This window comes from Rhineura floridana, chromosome 5 (genome assembly GCF_030035675.1).
Source record: "Rhineura floridana isolate rRhiFlo1 chromosome 5, rRhiFlo1.hap2, whole genome shotgun sequence".
NCBI lineage: Eukaryota > Metazoa > Chordata > Lepidosauria > Squamata > Rhineuridae > Rhineura > Rhineura floridana.
In genome coordinates, this window is record NC_084484.1 from 138,131,066 (window position 1) to 138,154,596 (window position 23,531).

A 23,531-nucleotide genomic window follows, 5' to 3' on the forward strand; every position below is an offset into this window, starting at 1 on the left:
TAGTCCAGCAACCTGTTCTCACTATGGGAAGCAGAAGTGAGTGCAACAGCCTTCTCCCCACTTGTGATTCCCACCAACTGGAATTATTCAGAGGTATACTACCACCAAGAGTAAAGGTAGAACACAGTTGTCATGGCTAGCAGCCATTGATAGCCTTTTGCAGTTGAGGGGCAAAATAAAACACAGAGACATCAGCTTGGGTTGAACAAGGGCCACTTTATTAAATTACATCAAACAAAACCCAATTTAAAGTGACCTGCAGAGGGAAACCTAGGTGCGGGAACTGACTATAAGCAAGTAGCTTACCATACAGATCTCGGGTAACCAGCCCCTATTGGGGCAAGGGCAAACCCATGTGCTTACCTTTTACCCCGGCCACACCTTGTAGGTGAGTAAGGGGCCCTTCCTACGTCATCCCCACCCGGGGCCGGATAACCCTTGGGTAGATGAGATAAGTTGGCCCCAGAGGCAGCCCATATCCTGTCCTCAAGCCGGAAAAGCCCTGACAGTCAGGCCTCCAGAACCTCCAATCACCTCCAAAGGTGCCTAAGGGGGCCACCTAGCTGTCCTTACCTATTTTCCCTCCCGCACCTTCCCGCACCAGTGCTAGAATGATCTGCCCAGCTGGGCATTAACCTTTAAATATGTCAAAATAGCCAAAACCACCTATTGATCACAAACGCCTCCTAACCCAATACCCTCCCCCTTCCATAGTGTGGAGCAGGCAAAAAACCTGCCCGCCAATGAGGGTGGGCAGGATAAAAATTCCTACTCGGTCCCAAAGCGACCCATAGGCACGCCATAAAAGAGGGAGGGCAGGGTGGGCGTTGCTCTGCAAAGAGGAAGGTAGGAGGGGTGGCTGGACTTAAATAGTCCCAGAAGCCCTGCCCCTCCACGCTGCACGTCGTGCGTGTGCAATAGGCGCGATGCACAACTTTGCCCCATTCAAAGATGGAGGCGGCAGCTTCGCCCCCATCTGCAACCAGGCCCTGCTTGTCAGCTGCGCAGCAAGCGGGGCATCATTTGTTGTTGTTATGTGCCTTCCAGTCGATTATGACTTATGGTGACCCTATGAATCTGTGACCTCCATAACCTTATCCTCTATAAATTTAATGTTGGAATGAATGTTTTCTTGTTTTATTTTTTCTCAATTATTAATGTTTGTTATTACTGTAAATTATAGAAACTGCTTGAGATAGGTTTTTGTTTGTTCTGTTTTACTTTTTAAAGGCAGCATATAAACATTTCAAATAAATAAATACAAGCTGGCCCAAAAGCCATGTTATATGACTACACCTGGTCACCTTAGCACACAATATACTGAGGACTGTACTGGGGGTTTGGTAGTGATTTCCAATAGTTGGCTGACTGAACTCAGCTTTTCATATCTTGTCGAGCTAAAACAAACAATCTGCTAGCCAATTGTTTGGATCAGGAATTCTGGGTGGGTAAGTGGATAGTTAGTTATTGCCACTGATTAGGAGAAACAAGACAAGGAGTTCAATAAGAGATAGAAGCAGAAGAAAAAGCAGGAGGCCCAATGAGACAAGGAGATGAAACAAGAATGGTAAATTGGAGCAAATAAACAATCTGCTGGTTTAGCAGGCTGTTAGCAGGAGATATAAGCAACATACTGGCAGCTGTCTAATCCTAGATTGCAAACCCAGATCTAAGATATAGTCTCCAATAACCCAGTGAACTCAGCTACTGATGTTAGCCACATAGTAAAGTGACAGTCTGTACGATGATGTCATGTTAAGCTGCTTTTAATATTTCACCTCCACTCTAGTGTCCTAGTCTTTGTGCATGTTTAAGTCTGATGATTAATGAAATAATTCAGTTCATTTTTTATTTCTATAAAAGTCTTGCACACAGGGTTGGCTGAAGACATTTGGCTGCGTAGGGCAAAGAGCAAGACGGCTTTCCCCATTTCCATGTACAGAAACCAACAAGACTGGCATTTGGATCTTCTTTCAATACTGGTTGTATCTCCACTACAACTGAGGGAAACAGGATAATTTAGTGGGCATCACTCCCTGCCCCCAGCATCTGTAGCCTGAGGCAGCTGCCTCTCTCTGCCTTCTGGCAGGGCCAGCCTTGTGCACACACACACACACTACAGTTAATGTTCTCACTTAATGTTAACACCACAGAAGCTTCCTTTACCTCCAGAAATGATGCAAATTCTACCTTATGTGGATGTATGTCCTGTGAAGTTCAATAGGGATTACTTCAAATTAAGTATGTATAGGATCACAACCTTCTTCACTCCACCTGCAAAAAAGGAAGGCTGGGACAGCCAGCCCCGAACTATACCATTTTGATAGTGTCAAGGACATCAGAGCACTGAGGAAATCAGTTGCAGTCAAATGGCTCTGGGAATGGGAGATGGGACCTCCAGTCTACCTTGCAGCAGAGAAGCAGCACTGGGACAGAAGGTAGCCCCAATCCTATTAAACCATCATTGTAGAAGCAGTTGGAGCCAGATTTGGAAGGAACATGGCTTTCCTATGGAGGCATTCATCAAAGTCCCTTCTATCATGAAATTCAATAAATATCTAAAGAGGCATTTATATTGTTGTAAGCAGTCTGCTCATTTGAACTTCTCATTAGCCTGCACTCCCCTGATGAAAGCCTAAAAACCAATAGGCTGAAACACGTCTGGTTTGAATACACAATAAATTCCTATTTTTTCCTAGCATCTTGGTTTTTGCCCCCCTTTCCCCCCTTTTTTTGCTGGATTGTATCTCCCATCACCCCTGACCATTGGACATACTGGCTGGAGCAGATGGGAGTTGGAGTCCAAGAACATTTGAATGGTCACAGGTTCCCCACCTTTGATCGACATCAAGTGGCAATAGCTCTCCAGGATTTCAATCAGGACATTCCCAACTCTTATCTGGAGATGATGGGGACTGAACCTTGAACCTTCTGCTTGCATAGAAGGTTCTTTGCGTGTATACCCTCCCAGATTCAATCCCTGGACTCTCCAGAGAGCTAAAGGATCTCATGTAGTAAGGTCGGGAAAGATCCGTGTCTTAAGACATTTGAAAGCTGCTCAGTCAGAAATTAGGGTTGCCAGGTTCCTGGCCTGAGACTGATCCTGTATCTTTAAGAGAAGAGAAAGTCAGCCAAGTGCAGGTGATCTTGCAACACTATAGTGAGAAAAAACACAAGGTGGAATTCTCCCTTCCCCCTGCACAACTTTTAAAGATACAGAAGGCCTCTTGGAGGCCAGGCCTGGCAACCAAGAAGTCTTCTGTATCTTTAAAAGTTGTGGAGGGGGGAGGGAGAATTCCACCTGGTGGTTTTTCCCATTACAGTATTGCAAGGACACCTGCACTTGGCTGACTTTCTCTTTTCCTAAAGATACAGGATCAGTCTCAGGCCAGGAATCTGGCAACTCTAGGACTCAGAATAAATACTAGGCTAGATAGATGAGTGGTATGACTCTGTAGGATAGCTTCAGAAGTCCATCTGAAGTTGTACAGCTAAGAATAGAAAACATTTGCTAAACCGAGATTCACTACGGTAAGACTTTGGAAGCACAATATGCATTCCAAGCAGTCAGCTAGATGTAAGGTCTGCGAGGTATAGGCAATGTAGAATAAAATAAGCCACAGCCCTGAAGGAGTTACTGTAGAGTCAGGGTGCTGTAATTTCCAGGACACCAGCACAAAAAAGGAGACATGCCTTTACATTCAGTATGTTTTAGGCGGCTTGGAGTTACAGTATATCTTTTTTGGAAGGGAGAGAAATCATTGTCACCTATATTTTTATTCTTTTTGGTCTTTACCAGCAAGTATACTGAAAGCACAGGTATGTTTAAGATGGGTGGGGGTGTTTTCATCACACTTCCTTCAGCAGCAGCTGTTTATTTATTTCAGCTGCAGGGGAAATATGGTAGCTGTTGCATAGCTCCTTTGTTTTTGATAACTTTGCTTATCAGAGGTCTGTCTTACAGGCCTCGTTTCTTTCCTTCCAATCAGAGAAAGATAACTTTAAATGGCATATAATGTCATGCTTTTTTAAAATGTTGCTTGCATTGTAAAACTTTGGTACAGCTGTTATTTATAATTGAGGGGGTGGGGAGGAATTACTTGCAATTAATTTTTGTTTCTTGTTCACTCTGCAGGACTGAACATCCAGAGCTACTGTTAGGACAGGTTTTTCTGCTACCCCACAATCCTGGTGTCATTGGCAGGGGGCTATAACACACACATCTTGTAGCATAGGAAACAGAGAGACCACCTCGTGGGAGGACATTTGATGCCCTTGCCTTGCCTATGGATGGTCTTAATGTGGCAAGTAAGCACTTCATTCATCATGCTTCCCATTTCCTTCATGGCTGGAGTGAGGAAAGGTGGCCCTTGACAGAAAAAAGGTTGCCCGCTCCTGAATTAAAATAATGTAAGAAGTACTACTTAGGAGCTGGAAGCCATTAGCCAATCATTGCTAAGCTGCTCTCATATGAGAGTATAGAGGTGCCAGTCATTTGTGGTGTCAGGCTGATCACATCTGGTCCTCTGCAAGCTGCCAGAGCTTCAAGCTGATTATTAACTGCTCCTGACACTTTGTGGAGCACAGTCAGCATTGCCAGAAAGAGCAGCAGGAGAACAGAGGAGTCAGGAGAGGCATGAGAAAGCTAATTTGCCATGGAAGTGCCATAGAAGGACTAGGGCTGCAATCCTTCCTCCACTTACCTGGGAGTAAACCCCACTGAATTCAAATATTACTTCTGAGTAGACATGGTTGGGATTGTGATATTTCTTCTTCTTCGATAACTTAATATGTACCTATAGCCCACAGATATTTCTGTCAAATTTTAAAAACCAGGGAAATTGAGCAGCTATAGTGAATGCACCGGGGAGCAGGAAACCTGGCCTCCTCTCCGAGATATTGTGCTGCCCTACAAATTTGTCAAAATGCAAACACAGTTTCGGTTGGTCTTTCACAGTCCAATCCACTTCCTGTGTAGCTTGGAAGAATTTGGTAACATGTGCCTCTGAGCATATGGTGAGTAGTGGCAACACCTGCAATCAGCCCAAATAACAAATACAAAGCATGTGCTGTGCTAATCTTGTTTTAGCAGGGAGGAAGCAACAATATTAAGAAAGTTGATAGAGTTCAGATAGTTACTTTAAATATGTTTGATTTACTTTGCAATTTTAGTGAAGTTTTCTATAATAAATCATTTTCTTTTCCTTCTGTTTCTATGAATATGTGAAGTACAGCAACATCTGCAACACTAAAAAAACCTCCAAAAACAATGGTGGAATAATGGCACTGACTATTCTGTAGAATAGTTTCCAATTAGGGTTGCCAGGCTCAGGGCCTGAGAATGATTCTGTATCTTTAAGAGAAAAGAAAATTCAGCCAAGTGCTGATTTTCTTGAAACACTGCACTGTAATGGGAAAAACCATAAGGTGAAAATCTCCCTTCCCCTTGCACAACTTTTAAATATACAGAAGATCTCTTGGAGGCTGACATAACCTTTGTGACTCGGAGTCTGTGTATTTCCTCCACCACTCCTGCAAGGCATAAAGACTAGACTTCCCTATAAGGAAAAGGGAACAGAATTAGTTTCCCTCTATCTTGCATTGCTTAAGATGCATCTGTAAGCCATTCTGAGCTCTTGGGAGGAAAGCTTGGGCTGCATTGAAGAGCCTACAGCAGCTGAAATAGAGCAAGAGTACTGGAAGTTAGTGGACCAGAAGGATAGCCATGTAGCAGTGCACTGTGGAAAAGTGGATACCAACACTCATGGGAGTGGCTTTCCTGTGGGAAAATCAGAACCATTTTGGAGGCATGGGTGGAACCTAACAATCCTTCCAAATAACATAGGATCCATCCTGCGACATCTTGGTGCTGTGCCTAGCAGCCCCATGTAAAGCACACCGTGGCTCACCCTCATCCAGCGGGGTGGCAGCTGCACCTTCTTTGAGAAGATCAACGCGGCCGCCAAGTGGGGGGCTGCCACCACCATTTACAATTACAGCAGCGGGATGAGGAACGACATCCAGGCCATGACCCACCCTGCTTCTGTGGGACCGGCTGGTGCTGGGGAAAGCTCACTCATATTTTGCCATCAGAGAAGCTGATCAGAAGTTCAGTTGAAGGTGTCGGACTTGCAAGCATAGAAGGAAAGAGAGAGAACCAACTCACAGCTTTGTTGGGGGTAGCCTGACATGTTTCTGCCACTCCAGACGCCTGTACCACACTGTATTTTAACTGGAAGTTGTAATCACTGTTTTTAAATAATGTTATTTGTTATTTAATTTTGTAAATTGTATTGTTTTATTGATGTATTCCTATATTTGTGTTTTTCTTGTAAGTCGCCTTGAGGGCCTTTTGGCCATAAGGCGGGGTATAAATAAACTTAATAATAATAATAATAATAATAATAATCTTCTGTATCTTTAAAAGTTGTGCAAGAGGAAGGGAGAATTCCACCTTGTGGTTTGTCAAATTACAGTGTTGCAAGAAAACCTGCACTTGGCTGAATTTTCTCTTCTCTTAAAGATACAGAATCATTCTCAGGCTCTGAGCCTGGCAACCCTATTTCCAGTGGATGTGAGGAGTGTCCCAGTTTGCACAAGATAAAACAGTGGGAAGGGAAATATATTCTAGCAAAATTCTATGTGTGGTCTATGTTTTTAATTGACCATGCCCACCTTTCCTTAAATGGAGTAGTTTAAGCATTTGTTGTTGTTATGTGCCTTCAAGTTGATTACGACTTATGGTGACTCTGTGAATCAGTGACCTCCAATAGCATCTGTCTGAAAACATGCATATTGGGCAAGCCAAGTTTGTTTTTTCCAATAGCTAGAGTCATTGCTTAAGTAGCAACATATTGTAATCAGTCTCATTTTACATCAAACTGCAGTTTCAGATTCAAGTGTTAACACACCCAATATAGAAATAGAACATAACCTCCAGTTTGAAACACAAAAGGTTGTCTTCACCATCATGTGACATTAACCAATAAAAAGGCTTTGAAATTAATAAAAATAAATTTGACACGGATTTCTAGGATGAATAATGAGAAAAATGTAATTTTCTAGGTTCTCTGTAGAAACAGTAGTAACACAGGAAAGAAGCAAAATAAGAACACCAACAAACACAAAAATATAATTCTCCATCTTTGGAGATGGCAGGTGTTGCCACCACTCACCATATGCCCAGAGACACATGTTACCAAATTCTTTCAAGCAACAAAGGAAGTGGATTGGACTGTGAAAGAGCATCCCAAATTGTGTGTTCATTTTGACATACAGTAGGGCCCCGCTCATACAGCGGGTTACGTTCCGGACCCCCGCTGTAAAGCGAAAACTGCTGTAAAGCGGATCCCATTGACTTACATTGACCAAAATGGCACCCAGTGGCAAAAAACCGCCGTAAAAGCGGAACAAGCGCTGTAAAGCAGGGCCTTTCTACAATTCACATCCGCTGTATTAGCGGAACGCTGTAAAGTGAAGCGCTGTAAAGCGGGGTCCTACTGTATTTGTAGGGCAGTACAATATCTCAGAGAGGAGGTCAGGTCTCCCGCTCCCCTGGTGATTTCACTATAGCAGCCCAATTTTCTTGCTTTTTAAAGTTCGATAGAAATATCTGTGGGCTATAGATATGTTCTTAAACTGCAAGTTTTTTTGCCTATTAGTGAATATCTATAATATTTTGCATTTGGAATGAAAGAGGGGAGGGACTGAATAATTTTTCAATTTTATTACTATTATTATTATTGTGGTGGTGATCATGATGATATAGAAATAGTAGTCACTATAGCACTGCACTTGTAACCTTCCACTGAGCAGTATAGAACCACCATCATATACCATTGAATCACAGTTGCAGAGCGTAACTGGAGGGGTTTTGTCTTCGTGCCCTAACTATGGGCTTTCCAAGAGACATCTGGTTGGGTGTTGTAGCAAAAGGAGTTGCTGAACCAAATGGACTTTTGATGTGCTTCAGCAAGGCTTTTATATTCTTGACTTGTAATATCTGAAAATAGCCTCCAAACCGCATTTTTAAAAATAATTATCTATGCTTGCTAATCCATAATTTTATTTGTGCTTTTCACATAATGTGACTTTGGAAGTTTAGAAGTAACTATTGTTGATTAATTTTTGAGGCCACAATACCTTTTGGAAACTTTGACTCCACAGCTAAACTGTTGCAAAATGCAATTATATCCACAACTGATTTCTATTGATTTGTATAAAGGGATTTAAATGGAATTTCAGCAGGAGCATATGACATTGCTTTGGTCAGATGTTAGATTAAATGGATGAAGAAGAATATACTGAAAGCAAAATAGAAAGCAACTTTGTGTCAGGAGAGAAAAATCACAGAAATATAATAGAGGTCAGTTTGATACTTCATATTTGGTGAGGCTAGTTAAGGTATAATCAGGCAATGCATAGCAGAGTTTAGATTGTCTGATTTCAAAAGGGAGTGCAGAATTTCCTGTACATACTTGTATAGACTCATAAAGGCCAGAACGGTTGAAAAATCAAATACCATTAACTTTACAGAAGATCTTTAACGTGAATATAATGATTCAAAGAGTGGATTTCAGTATCTATTTAATAAATCAAATGAAAATGAACTCTGAAGAAAACATGATCCACCACTAACAGAGATATTATGTGGGTAACATTTCCAGCATATTTTTCCATATGTTGACACCGTGATTATTTATTTACAATGTTTCTAGAATGTTTTTCAACTAAACATTTCACAAATGGATAAAGCAAAATCTTTAAAACACCAATACACTGAGTTACTCCCCAGGGCAGTGCATTCTACAACTGGGGTCACCATAGAAAAGACTTCCCAGTGACGACTAAACAGCTGAAGGAAGATCAAAGCATTCTCCCAATGACTATCTGAATGAAATCAAATTATTGTCCCAATGATAACCTAAGCAGCTAAAGAGGGATCAAAGCTGTGTGAGCTATTTTTCATGTCATAGGACTCCTTTGATTATCCTCAAACTTACAGAGTCTGTCGCTGTGTTAAGGAATTGTGAGAGTTTCACACGGTATATGACAGGTGGACATGCATGTTATGAACCTATTACTGTAGAAGGAAAAAATAGGCACATGATTGTGCTCTGGTAAGATGCACATAGGTCCGAAGCATCTCTACACTAGGGTTGCCAGGTTCAGGGCCTGAGACTGATCCTGTATGTTTAGGAGAACAGAAAGTCAGCCAAGTGCAGGTGTTCTTGCAACACTGTAATGGGAAAAACCACAAGGTGGAATTCTCCCTTCCCCTTGCACAACTTTTAAAGATACAGAAGACCTCTTGGTTGCCAGGCACAGTACTAGATTAACAGCACAATTCTCTCCTCAGTTTACACCAGCTAGACAAGATATGATTGCTCCTAAATATCTTACACCAACATAGTTATGGCAGTATAGGGGCGTTATAACATTGTTACAATGGCATTACTTATGCCTTAACTTAGGTCATGTAAGTCCTATGCCATCATAGCTAAAACTGGCATAAAAGGGAGAAAATAGGTGGTTTCACTTCCTCTGAAAGAGCAGGTTCATAGTCTTGGGGTGCTCCTGGATCCAGCCTTGTCTCTAAAAACCCAGGTGACCTCAGTGTTTAGGAGTGCCCTTTACCAGGTTAGACTGGTAAGACAGTTGTGTCAATTTCTGGACTGGGATAGGCTGACCACTGTTGTCCATGCACTGGTAACCTCCAGGCTGGATTACTGTAATGTGCTCTATGTGGGGCTGTCCTTGAGGTTGGTCCAGAAGCTGCAGATGGTGCAAAAAGCAGCAGTGCAACTGCTCACTGGGACAAGATATTGCCAACATGTTAACCCGCCGCTGAAAGAAATGCACTGGTTGCCCATTAGGTACTGGGCCAAGTTCAAGGTTCTAGTTTTCGTGAACAAAGCCATACACAGCTTGGGACCAGGATACCTGAAAGATTGTCTTACCCCTTATATACCTAGTCGATCACTGTGCTTTGCAGGTGAGGGCCTCCTGCAGATACCATTTTATCAGGAGGTCCATTCTGCACAGCATAGGAAGTGGACCTTTAGTGTTGTGGCACTGACACTTTGGAATTCCCTCCTCTTAGACAGGCACCTCTTGAACACCTTCCTCTTTCAACACGCCTTTTAAGTAGAGACCTTCTTCCAGTCTGCATCTGTGCTGGAATTGCTTTTAAAGATGTTTTAAAGTTTTTTTAAAAAAGATTTTTAAGATGTTTTGTTTACATATGTTTTAAAGTCTTTTCTTTTTAATATGCTTTAAAGTGCTTTTAGTGTTTTTGTTTGGTTGCCTAGTCTCCTTCTGAGAGGACAGTCACAGGCAGGATATAAAATAAATAAATGAGGAGAAGCAATGGCTGCTTGAATGAACAGCCCCTGGCCTTGCTTGCTTTCCCACTGTGTAACAAAGAATAAAATATTTGAGATTTTTAATCTTTTATTCACCTCAGTGAGCCACAGTTTGGAAAAACATACAACAGCAAAGATTGCTGGGAAACAGCCTCTCTGTGACCTCTGAGTACATATCGTGAAAGCCTGAGGATACAGACTTCCTGACTCTCGTGGACACTTGGGGTATGTTGCCCAGTAAGAAGCAGGTACTCCTTTCAAACAAAGAAACTGTTTGCATAAGGTTTATGATAATCTTAACCTTTAGAAGGAGGCAGGATAATGATTATCTGAAACATCAGGAATTTACAGCAAGGAGATCACAGCTATTATCTGGGAACTTATCAGGGAATGGTTTCTGGAATAAACCAGATTCCTTGACCAATAATTCTAAATTCTTTCATTGTTCTTATTTGTCATATCCGCATCTTCCTGGTCAGGTTCACACTGGGGTCAGTTTAGTTAGAAAAAAATATAAAACATGAGCGGTTTGAAGGGGTCGGAAGTTCCTCTTCTGGAGGGCTCCAACAGCTGCCTTATTTACCAACTCTCCCCAACACCTTCGGGACAAACACAGAGCTTCAGAGCTAAGGATTTGGGTGAGATCTTTCAAATCTAGCGCTGGTCACACAAGGGTGGAGCCTTGGCTCATTGGGCTAGATACGAAAGTTTTCTCTCAGCCTTAGACTCACAGCAACTCTTCAGGAAAAGTATACATAATGTCTGGGTCTCTTTCTTTCCTTTTCTTTCTGTATGCGTGAGCTTGACGTGAGAGTGTGTAGGGTTTAGTCTCTTTGCTTTAGTCTATTTAGCACTACAAAATTCATGAATGAGTAATAGTTAGACACTGTTTAAATATTTATTGTAATTGTACACTGCAATATTTGTCCTTGTTTCTTCTCTTCATAAAACCACTCTTTAAATTACTTTCTGTGTGTGTCATTGGGTTAAGAATAGATTTATACACACTTCAGGGGTGACGTGCGGATAACTCCAGCAAAAAATCTTGCTTCCCTCACAATAGAGGAATTTGTATTTTTAGTGAACTATGCTCATGAGGAAATCCAAGGTCCATTCATAACAACTGCCCCATCTCTCCACAAGCCCACTTGGTAAGGCTGGGCTTTCTGGGCCCAGTCCCCATTGCTGTACTGCTGAGAAGAAAGGCACAATTGGCCAACTAACTGGTTGAGGGCCTGTGAACTTCCTCTGGGCCCTCCAGTGCTGGGATTAATTGTCTGTGGTGTGCTGCCCAGAGAGTGAGTGAATGGAGAGTAGTGGCATCGCTTCTCACTTTTCTTTCTGGGGAGCACTAGAAATCCCAATCCTCCTCACCATGAAAAATATGTGATTAAATACTGTTGTAAGATTGGGAGGTTTGAAATGGATAAAAATGAGTGCCACAGAGAGAGAGAAAAAAACCCAACTTTTGTATGTGAAGAAGTCTGGAGGGATCTCAATCTAATGAGCACTGCATTGTGCATTGCAAGTGGAAATATGCGTAGGAATAGTTTTGACTGAGCTAAATTTGTTCCTGTGAATGATGTAAATGAAAGAAATGTCTTGCTCGGTCTGTCTCTGTCTCAAACTGCAGTCTATCATTCTTTTTCACACACTCATCTCATCAAGATATATCACTTGGGACATCAGGGGCTATCAACACACTTTTGTCAAGTGTAAGATGCTGGCCAGGTATTGCCTCAGGGCAACTGTCAGCCCTAACTCACAGAAATCTGATAGGGCCCTCTAAGCCAGAAGGATAGTGGCAATCTAATAGGAAGCCCATAAGAGTATGTACGTTGAGAGGATAAAGAAATGTGTGAGTTGGTGACAAGAAGACAGCAGAGGAGAATTCTGGGAGCACAACTGTGAATGTGACGTGAAATGGAATGAAAGATTTGTTCTTACCTTAGGGCAGAATTTTCACTAAGGGTAAGTCAACATTTTTCTAGTGAGAATTTCCATATCAAAATTGTGGATGGAGGAGTGAAATTCAGAGATGTAAAAACTGGGGGAGGGGAAATTTGGGGGAAGCACTCTGAAATTGCTTGCAAATTATTTGAAAGCTTATCAACAGCAGAGTTCACATCAGCAACTGCTAGAAGCCACCTCACGGAATGCCAGCATCATTCCAGGAGGATTATAAAGGAAATAGCGCTGTTGCTGCTGTTTGTGGCACATCAAACATGCTAAAAGAAGAAATGTTGCCACCACTACCCCTTAAGCCCACATCTGCCTTGAAAATTTTTCCCTCCCCCAAAATGTCTGAAATCTCATCACCTACAAATAGATAATGAATCAGAGGAGGCATTTTTCTCAGCCTAAATTTTACAGGCATCTATATTCAGCATTTCTATTTGATATCTATCTGTCTGTCTGTCTATCCATCCACACCCACACACATATTCAAGCCTTCATCCATCTCCTTACATCCTTGATGTCTAACAAGCTCTGGAACTGAGCAGAATGAAGTTTGGCTGTTAAAATACATCCTCCATAATCCAAGGGTAACCTTTGAGACATTTAATGAGATGTTCAATCAATCAAGTACAGAGTGTGATGTTTCCAGTACCAGTGAGGCAAGTCATGATTCAGTCTCAGGGGAGGAGCAGTCACTTGTAAATCTTGACACCACAGAACATCATGAATACTCTGTTAAGAGCAAAGGGCTTCTTGGTATTTCCTTACAGCCCTGTCAGCATGACCCTCTCAAGCCTTAAACTCAGAAATGTGTGGCTTGGGACTTGCATATCTCATCCAGAGATAATCGGAGTTCATGGATCGGAGTATTCATGAGAAGCGCAAGTCCCATTTCACACATTACCACAGAAGCAGAGGCAGACACATGAGTTGTTCATCCTTCTTCTTTTCTTGCTTTGAGGTAAGGTACATACAAACCAGCTCTAAATTACTTTTTGGCTAGAAAAGACTGGGTTAGCTTACTGAGTTCCTAGCAAACATGAATGCTTCAGAATACACCAGAACTCATCCATTAGCTTTACCCAACAGGGAACAAGTTTTAATTATTAGTCAAGGAAAGAAAACCCCAAGCTTCTTTTGCAACTGAAAGCTAATGGATGTTGCTTGTTGCTAAGCATTAATGTGAAGGGCACTCTGCTGAATAAGCAGGAGAGGAAGGGCTGGATGGACAGAGTGAGAAAATAACTAACAAGGCTTCAGTTCTGTACCCACTTACCTGGGAGTAAGTCCCATTGAAATCAATCAGAGTTACTGCTGAAGAGACATGTAGAACTGTGCTCTTAGATTGCAGTGCTATGCACATTTTCCTGAGAGTATGCCCCATTAAACACAATGGAATTTACTTCTCCGTAAGCCTGCATATGATTTTGTGGAGCAAAATTAGAGCACTCCAGCTGATACAGAGCAACAATATCGTTCAGGAGTTATGAAAAGGGGTGGGGGATGGTTCAAGGTCTTGAGGGTGCTTGTGAATCCCCACATCATACATCATTGTAATGGATAGTGTTATTCATTCATTGGCGACTACTCGTGGCCGAGTAAGATTGTCTTCCAGGGTAAGGTCTTTAACGGTGGGTCCATAAGTGACTGTGGAGGCCAATTCTGGATCCACACAGCCACCCACAGTGAGGACATAGGTTTCCAGATGGAAGATGGTCACAATGAGGATTTGCTTGACGTGCCTTCTGCTTAGCTCATTTGCCCCTTTCACCCTGTACTCGTGCTTCTTCAAAGTCCATAGCACCTTTGATAATGGCCGACCTCCAATTGGGACGCTCATGAGCCAAGGCTTCCCAATTCTCGATGCTTATGTTACATTTTTTTAGATTAGCTTTGAGAACATCTTTAAACCTCTTTTGCTGTCCACCGAGATTCCATTTTCCATCCTTCAGTTGGGAGTAAAGTAGCTGCTTTGAATTATGGTGATCAGGCATTTGAACAACATGGCCGGTCCAGTGAAGTTGATGTTGGAGGATCATTGTTCCAACACTGGTAGTCTTTGCTTCTTCCAATATGCTAACATTAGTCCGTCTATCTTCCTAAGTAATTTGCAGAATTTTCCAGAAGCAGCATTGGTGGAATCTTTCACGAAGTTTGGAGTGCTGTTTATAGATGGTCCATGTTTCACAGGCGTACAGTAAGGTCGGTAGAACAATGGCTTTGTAAATAAGCATTTTGGTTTCCCTGCAAATATCCCGATCCTCGAACACTCTACTCTTCATTTGGGAGAATGCGGCACTTGCAGAGCTCAGATGATGCTGAATTTCAGAGTCGATGTCAGCTTTTACAGAGAGATGGATGCCAAGATAAGAAAAGTGATTGACATTCTCCAGTGTCGCACCATTAAGCTGGATTAATGGTGCTACAGAGGGATTGGTTCGCACCTGCTGATGAAGCACTTTGGTTTTTTTGATGTTAAGTGAGAGGCCAAGCTTTTCATATGCTTCTGCAAAGACATTTAGAATAGTTTGAAGATCTTCCTCTGAATGTGCGGAGACTACATTATCATCTGCATATTGAAGTTCTATGACAGAGGTTGTAATTACCTTACTTTTTGCTTTCAGCCTACTGAGATTAAAAAGCTTTCCATCTGTTCAATATGTGATTTCCACAACAGTGGGAAGTTTCCCCTCAACAATGTGTAGAATCATGGCAATGAAAATAGCAAATAAGGTTGGAGCAATGACACATATCTGTTTGATGCCTGATCCCACTTTGAATGGATCACTCTGAGAGCCATTGTTATCCAAAATTGTTGCCGTCATGTTGTCATGGAGGAGTCGCAAAATATTCACAAATTTATCAGGGCATCCAATTTTCAGAAGGATGGTCCAGAGGGCAGTTCGATTTACAGTATCAAAGGCCTTAGTCAGATCAATAAACACCATATACAGAGGTCAGTTTTGCTCCCTGTATTTTTCTTGAAGCTGTCGTGCAGTGAAGATCGTGTCCACTGTCCCCCTGGAAGGGCGGAAACCATTTTGGGATTCAGGGAGAATGTCTTCTGAGATAGGTAGGAGGCAATTTGCGAGGATCATTGCAAGGATTTTACCTGCAGTAGCTAGAAGAGAGATGCCTCGATAGTTCCCACAATCTGTTCTATCACCCTTCTTGAAAAGAGTGATAATTATGGCATCCCTAAAGTCTTCTGGGATCTCCTCCCTCATCCAGATTTTTTCGATGAGTTTATGAAGTTTGTTGTGTAAGTTCAGGTCCACCTTCTTTAAAGACTTCAGTAGGAATCCCATCAGGTCCACTAGCTTTCTTATTCTTCATTTGATTAATGGCTTTACTGACTTCATCCAAATTAGGGGATACTGCAAGCTCATCTCTAATTTGTTGTTGTGGGATTTGCAAGAAGACCTCATCAGCCACAATAGAGTTACGATTAAGGAGGTCGTGGTAATGCTCTTTCCAATGCAGTGCAATAGACTCTTTGTCCATTAGAAGTTTGGTACCATCTATTGAACGTATGGGATTTGTACCATAATTTGTTGGTCCGTAGATGGCCTTTGTGGCATTAAAAAAGCCCCGTGCATTATGAGCATCTGCAAAATGCTGGATTTCTTGAGCTTTCTTTATCCACCAGGCATTCTTAAGTTCTCTAGTTCTTCTTTGGACCTCAGCCTTTGCACTGGCATAGATGTTTTCTTAGCAGCACAGTTAATGTCTTTTTGCCATATCTGGAAGGCTTTCCTTTTATTGTCAATGATATGCTCAATCTCACTATCATTCTCATCAAACCAGTCCTGATGTTTCTTAGTTTGGTATCCAATAGTTTGTTCACATGCTGCAATAATGGAAGTCTTCAGTTTAATCCAGTGTTCCTTGACATTTTCAGGGAGTTCCATAGGTAGATGTTTCTTGAGAATAGTTTAAAAGCAAGCTCATTTAATAGGATCTTGAAGGGCGTGGATGTTCATTTTACGCCTTGGTTTTCTTCCTTGGAGCCTACGTTGAGGAACAATATTAATGGCCATAGTGGATCGAATTAATCGGTGATCTGTCCAGCAGTCATTGGCACTCATCATGGCCCTGGTGAGGAGTACATCACAACGATCTCTGGCACGGACAATTACATAATCCAGTAGAATTCCATTCAGGTTGCTATTGCCAACTCCTTCTTTCCCAATGGTTTCTGGCCATAAATCAAAATCAAAATTTCTTGCATTGAAATTGCCCAGGAGGATAATTTTATCCTCCTTAGGTATCTCTGATAAGATGGTGTCCAGCTGGTTATAAAAATGTTCCTTGATGTCTTCATCAGCATCTAATGTTGGTGCATAAGCACTTAGAATAGTTGCCTGCTCATTTTTGGCAAGTTTTAACCAGAGAGTTGAGAGTCGTTCATTAATGCCAATAGGAACTACTGACAAGAGCTTCACAAGATTATTTTTAATAGCAAAGTCTACTCCATGTATCCGTTGTTCTTGTTCAGACAGTCCTTTCCAGAAGAAGGTATGACCTCTTTTTTGTTCCTTCAGTTGTCCTCCTTCTCTTCAAGTTTCTTTGAGTGCTGCTATGTCAATATTAAAACATCTCAACTCCCTCACAATGATGGCAGTCCTGCATTCAGGACATTCACTATCTGTATTGTCCAGCAATGTCCATATATTCCGCATTCCAAAGTTCATTTGTCTTTTGTGACCGCTAAGTGGTGACCTCACTGGACGTGGTGATCCAGTCAGGGAGAGAGGTGAGGCAGACTATGTTTAGGGCACCTTTTCTAGCCCCCTCCCCATACGGGGTGAGCAGAGTAGATCCTGAATAGGACTGCTCAGTCGTGGATATAGCTGCTGAACTACTCAACTGCCTTGGTCCTTGAGCCAGGAAGATTGAGTCTGTATCCACTGCCCATGTGCCAGTCCATGACTAGGGGCTTTCGGATGTCACAGTCCTGCCCCCGTTGCCATTCGCCAATCACCATGGGACTTTTGTTTTGTTTTGTTATGGTTGGAAGATGCCTCTGCATGAAATTGTTTTATGTGGGGAGATCGGTGCATGACAATCAACACACAATCTTGACAGAAAAAGGTTTGGATCCAATGGCATGGGATACCATGACGATTGGAAGTCTTTTGTCTGCTGCAGCCTTCATCCGCCTTCACAGCCGTTGTAACATGCACATTGCTATCCTCTGTCTGTTCTGCCGTTGAGGACTTTCTTTGATCGTTCTTTGTCTGGTTCCTCTCCCTTGACCTTACCGCCATGGGTGACCCTGCTGGGAGTGCATGACTCCTGACAGCATCGCTCACAGGGTTCATTGGAACATGCAAGCCCAGTCACCACTACAAAGTGATGATCCAGCAAGGGGAAGGGATAATGTACAGCCTACAGAACCAAGACTTCTAGACCCTTTTGATACATAAGTTATCAGCAGGATTACCCCCTAAAAAGAGGAGTGGGCTGCAGCTAAGGATGTGGGAGAAATTTGATTTGGTTCACATTTAAAGCTGAATTTAGCAAATTTGCACTTTCTGAAACAATATGAGAACCGAAACACAGCCATCCTTCAAAATTCAAACTCTTCTGAATTTTGCAATGTAGTTCTCTAACCAAGCAGCGCATACAAAAATGCATATATTAGGGGAAAGTGTGGACAAAATGAATATATTGGTGAAAATAACATACAAATATGCATTATAGCAGGATAAATTGCTTGCAAAAATGAGTTCATTAGTCAAAACTGCATACAAAAATGTATTTTTAGGAGAAATTCGCACTGAAATGCTGAAGAATTTTCATGAGGATTTTTAAATGAAAATTTGCAAATTCGTGCAGAAAGGTGGAGAACCAACTTTAGGATTAGAAAAAAATGAGAAACTGAGAGAACAGAATTTTACAGCTCATTCCATTCCCAGCTGCAACATATGGCTCCATGCTAGAGTATATATTAAAATGAAGTCACTGCTATCCACTCTACATATGTATGGTCTAGTGTGTGGTCATTGTTATCTCTGTTTGTCTGAAATGCCACCAATAATATGACTATATAACTTCATATTCCCACAGGGCCAGACGTTTCCACTGTGCTTGGCATTATTGCATGTTTCTGTGTATCTGGAATCACTGAACACCTCTTCCAACTGACGGTGATGTTTTATTCTGTAAATCTCCTTACCTTCCAGGCAGAAGGCTGCTACCTTTGTTTACTAAAAGAGAACCATCTTAATTAGATTGGTGTAACTAAGCCCCTTCCCCCAGTGAACTTGGAGAAGAGTTTCATTTCTGCTGGCATTGTTTTCAAGGAGTCTGTTGCAAATTGGAATCTTCTGTCCAAGGAAGGAGAGTTCATGTAAGCCTCACCCTGCAGTCTCTGTACACGTGCAGCTCCTACTAAAGTCAGGCAATTTAGGAGGATTGAGCCTTATAAATTATTATGAGCCAAAAGCCAGAGATAATCCAGCATTAATAGATGGCTTACTTATTAATAGGCATTTTTGTTGGCACTAATCTCCACAGGAAATAAAACTAATAACATTAAGTTTTAAAAAATCCAATTTTTTCCAACAGCAGGCACAGATTAGTTGCTTGTCATTTCTGGTATATGCATAATGATGACTCATGAAGGAACACGCTATAATGGTGCTATAGAATGGATGCAGGTTTTGTTTCTAGATTTTTTACACACAGAATGCTAACTACCTCTGCTTCTTACCCCATCTAACCCTTTTGGCTGAGCTGGTGCGATGTCATGGAATGTTCAAGGACATTCCAACGGCCACTGTAGAATTATACAGCCATAAGAATGGCTGTATACTCTAGCCAGCATGGATTTTTCACATTCTGCCATGTTAAATTGAAAATACCCCCTTGCCATTCTGCTACTTCTTACAAACTCATTTCAAAACAAAAACTTACAAAATGTATAGTCCTGAACTCAGAAATGCTTGCTGAACAACTATCTAAGTTTTCATGGCGATACACAAAGTAGAGAGAATCCAGAGTTCAAAGTCTAAAACGAGTAAATAAATGCAGACCCCTGTTGGACTTTTTTCTGTCAGAGTTCTCGTAATCTGTTGAAATTCATTAAAAATCACCCATGTTCACAGAGTACCTGTAATCCTATTACTGACCTTGCCCTATACTCTGACCTTCATCTTCTGCAGTTTAAAAGTTTAAAAATCCTTGGCTGATTTTAATTAAATTAAGAAAATTAATATTGGAGTCTATGACAGTGCAGGCATAGTCAGAATCAATGGTCAGTGTTCTAAAAGCCAGACTAACAGTAGTTTGGCTTGGCTAATCAGGGGCCACACCCATTCCAGCTTCCCCCAAAGAAACTTGGGAAGTGTAGTTTGTGAAGGGTTCTGAAAGTTGTTAGGAGTTCCTATTACCTTGACAGAGCTCCAGTGGCCATAGTGGTTTAAAAGTCAGTCCCTCTTCCCAGAGAATTCTGGTGCTCAGAGGCACATGTTACTGAATTCTTCCAAGCTACATAGAAAGTGGATTGGAATGTAAAAGACCAACCTGTTGAGCCCCAGCTCTCCCAGGGGAATCAGGGTGGGAAGCGAGTCCCAGCCTCCTCAGATAGGGCAGAGTGAGGAATCAGAGGTAGATGAGACTGTTGAGGACAATGAGAGAAGGGGAGTAGCTGACAGCCTGCCCACAGACAGTTCTCCCGCCGAAGCAGACTTCGCTCCCCCTACAGATGCCTCAACAGAACCATTGAGGGATGACCAGACAGGCACACCAGCTCCACCCTCCCAGGATTCCCAGCCTGGCACTTCAAATGCTTTCCCGCCTCCTGAGGCATCTATCGAGCCTGTACTGTCAGATGAGCCAGCGGAGGCTCACCCCCTTCGCCCCACATGAGGTCAAAAGAAGGTGGGACTTTGCAGGAGTCAGAGATTTTGAGCGAAGACCTTCCCTACTTAAGGCGGCGCCCCCCTGACACAGTTGCTGAGTCAACTTTCTTCACATGCTGCAGAGTAAGCCTAGGTAGCTTAGTTCGGGAATGTAGTGAGTTAGCACAGCTAAGTCTATGAAACGCCTTGCCTTTGATGCTACTCTAATAAAACAGGAATTAATTCCAGCCTCGCCTCCGTTTTGTGACTCTCACTCTGGGCAGGACACAACCCTAATTGTGTTTGCCTTTTGACAAATTTGTAGGGCAGTACAATATCATCTCAGAGAGGAGGTCAGGTCTCCTGCTCCCCTGGTGCATTCACTATAGCTGCCCAATTTCCCTGCTTTTTAAAGTTTGATAGAAATATTTGTTGGCTATAGGTATGTTCTTAAACCGCAAGGCTTTTTGCGTATTAGTGAATATACACATTGCACAATTCAGGTTTAAAGAAGACCAACATGAGAATATGAGAACAGAATGAGGAGAGGAAAAACCATGTACACCACCTTGAGTTGCTTGGTAGAAAGGTGGGATATTAATGCAATGTTGTTGTTGTTGTTATATGCCTTCAAGTCAATTGTGATTTATGGCGACCCTATGAATCTTTTTATATATATATTCATAGGGTTTTCATGGTCAGAGGTATTCAGAGGTGGTTTACCATTGCCTTCCTCTAAGCTTACAGCACCAAGTATTCCCAGATGGTCTCCCATCCAAGTACTAACCACACCTGACCCAGCTTAGCTTCCGAGATGAGACGAGACCGGGCGTGTTCAGGGTAGTATGGCCATATGCATTAATGCAATAGTAATAACAAATATATGGGAGCCAAACTCTTCAAGTGACACTAATATTAATTTTTTGGCACTACTTACTTTTAATTAGCAGCACCTCGTGAACTCTAAATAACTGTTAACTTAAACCCAAATTGTACTTTATTTAACATACTTATCCCTGTAACCTTTTAATAACATGGAAGTTTATGTAGGAATTGTTTAAAACATTAGGAAAAACAAAAATATCCGTTTTCGCTATGAGGATGCCCCTGACAATTGTGATTACTAAAAGGTGACAAGTACCATATTCTTTAGAGGAGAGAACCAAATTGTAGGTTTTCAGCCTGAGTTAGAAGGATTGGCGGATACTCTAGTTTTGTCATAGGCCTCTCTTGAAGACAGCTTTGAGATTTTCTCAATTACTTCTTTTCACTGAAAACAACTAAGAGTTGGGAGGACAGAGCAGCATATTCTACAACCCCCATTGGCAATTATGCCAACCTAATAGCTGCTGTGAAGTAGATTTTACTATTTGATTGGTCACTGTTGGATGCTGCTGGTCCTCCCAAAAGAACCAATAATACAAGAAAAAGCTTGGACAGTGGATGGCATCCCTTGTAAATTTGGGGGGGGGAGGATCACTCTTCTGCAAGGTTTCCTATAGCATCCTTCAACATCCAGATCAACCCATCAAGGTTCAGCAGGTTTCTTCCACTGCAGATCCTAACTTCCAGATACAGGATTACAAGCCTGAAGGGGATCCACAGACACTATCCATCTCATCAGGGATCCATAGAGAACTCTTAATTGATATGAAAGTATGTGCAGTCAATCAGAGAGTATTTTGAAAGGCTTCTGCTGGGAGGAAGGGCAGGATATAAATCAAATAATAAATAAAATAAATAAATGATATCCAACATTTAAAAATCTCTTATTGCAGGATTGTCAGGTGAGTCCTGGGAAGCAAGGGAAGCATAGGAAGCTGACTTGGGGCACACTATTGTTGTTGTTGTTATACGCCTTCAAGTCGATTACGACTTATGGTGACCCTATGAATCTTTTTGGATATATTCATAGGGTTTTCATGGTAAGAGGTATTCAGAGGTGGTTTCCTCTAAGCCTATGGCACCCAGTATTCCTAGGCAGTCTCCCATCCAAGTACTAACCAGACCTGACCCTGCTTAGCTCCCAAGATCAGACGAGATCGGGAGTGTTCCGGGTAGTATGGCCGTAGGTGGGGCATACTATAGAAGAAAATGAATGGATAGCTACATGGGGGAAAGTTCTATTAAAACATTATCAGTAAGGATTCAAGAGGTGACATTTGAGGTCATCTAACAATATTGGACTTCCACTAAATTGCATCAGATTAATCCTGGCATGCCTTCCAGTTGTTGGAGAGGATGTGAAGAAAGAGGGAGCCACATGTGGTGAAGATAGGGGCATACTAGCAATTTCTGGGATGTGACCTTTGCAAATATCTCTGCCATCATGGGGCAGTTGGTACCCTGCCCATCATTAACCCTATTGTTGATTGAGCAGTCAGAGCAGAGGGCACTCAAACAATCCACCAGGAACTGGTGGGGTTATTATTATTTATTCCATTTATCAGTCACTTCATACAAAGAAGGTGTCTCACAGTGACACTGAAAATATACCACATCAAGACAATGTAAAACCAGAAATATTAAAAAACAAACAATAAAAAATTCATAGAATGGCCATCCAGCAACATATTAACGACAAATCCTACCCATCCCACTAAAAGATGAGCACCACCATAGAAGCCTTAATTACCACATGCTTGAGAGAACAAAAAGGTCTTAGCCTGGCATTCAAAGACCAACAAAGATGGTTCCAGGTGCATCTCTCTATTTCTCTGGGGAAAGCATTCCACCGATGGGGGTCAACCACTGAAAAGACCCATTCTCATGTGGCCACCCTCTGCTATATCTGATTGCTAACTTATGATGGACTATAGGAAAGGTGGGCAAACGTTCCAGAGTCAAGAGCTGCATCACCTCATGGGAAAGTGGTCAGGAGTCACATACTGGTGGCAGAGACAAAGCCAAAAGCGAGTGGCACCAAAGCCAAAAATTGATGGGAAGACCTGTTCTCTCACTTCCATCTCTCCCCTTCATCCATCATGCTCACATTTTCTCTCACACATACACATACACACACACATGCACATATACATCCATTCACACAGGCTGCACCCCCACCAGCCAGTCTGCATGCCTCTGTAAGAAGCAGCCTTCTCAAGCCATCTGGTCCCCCAACAGCTCTGCTTTGCTTTCCTCCCTGCACTGTAGCCATGCCTTCTGTCCACTCTGATTGGAGGTGTTGGGAGTCCCAACATGCTCTAGGTGCCACAGTCTGTGGATGGGTCATGCCTTCCTGCTGGCTCTTCTGTTTCTCATTGTGACAGTACCATGGAGGTACTGAGGAGCTACACAGAGACTGAGGACCACATCTAGCCCACAGTCCATGGCTGCCCATGTATGGGCTGCAGCTTTGATA

At 42.2% G+C, this 23,531-nt stretch overlaps 2 pseudogenes; both read right to left on the reverse strand.

Annotated features, from left to right (window-relative positions):
* Positions 1-20,908: 20,908 nt before the first annotated feature.
* LOC133386315 (5S ribosomal RNA) lies at positions 20,909-21,027 on the reverse strand (annotated as a pseudogene).
* Positions 21,028-22,125: 1,098 nt separating this feature from the next.
* LOC133386302 (5S ribosomal RNA) lies at positions 22,126-22,244 on the reverse strand (annotated as a pseudogene).
* Between the last annotated feature and the right edge of the window lie 1,287 nt (positions 22,245-23,531).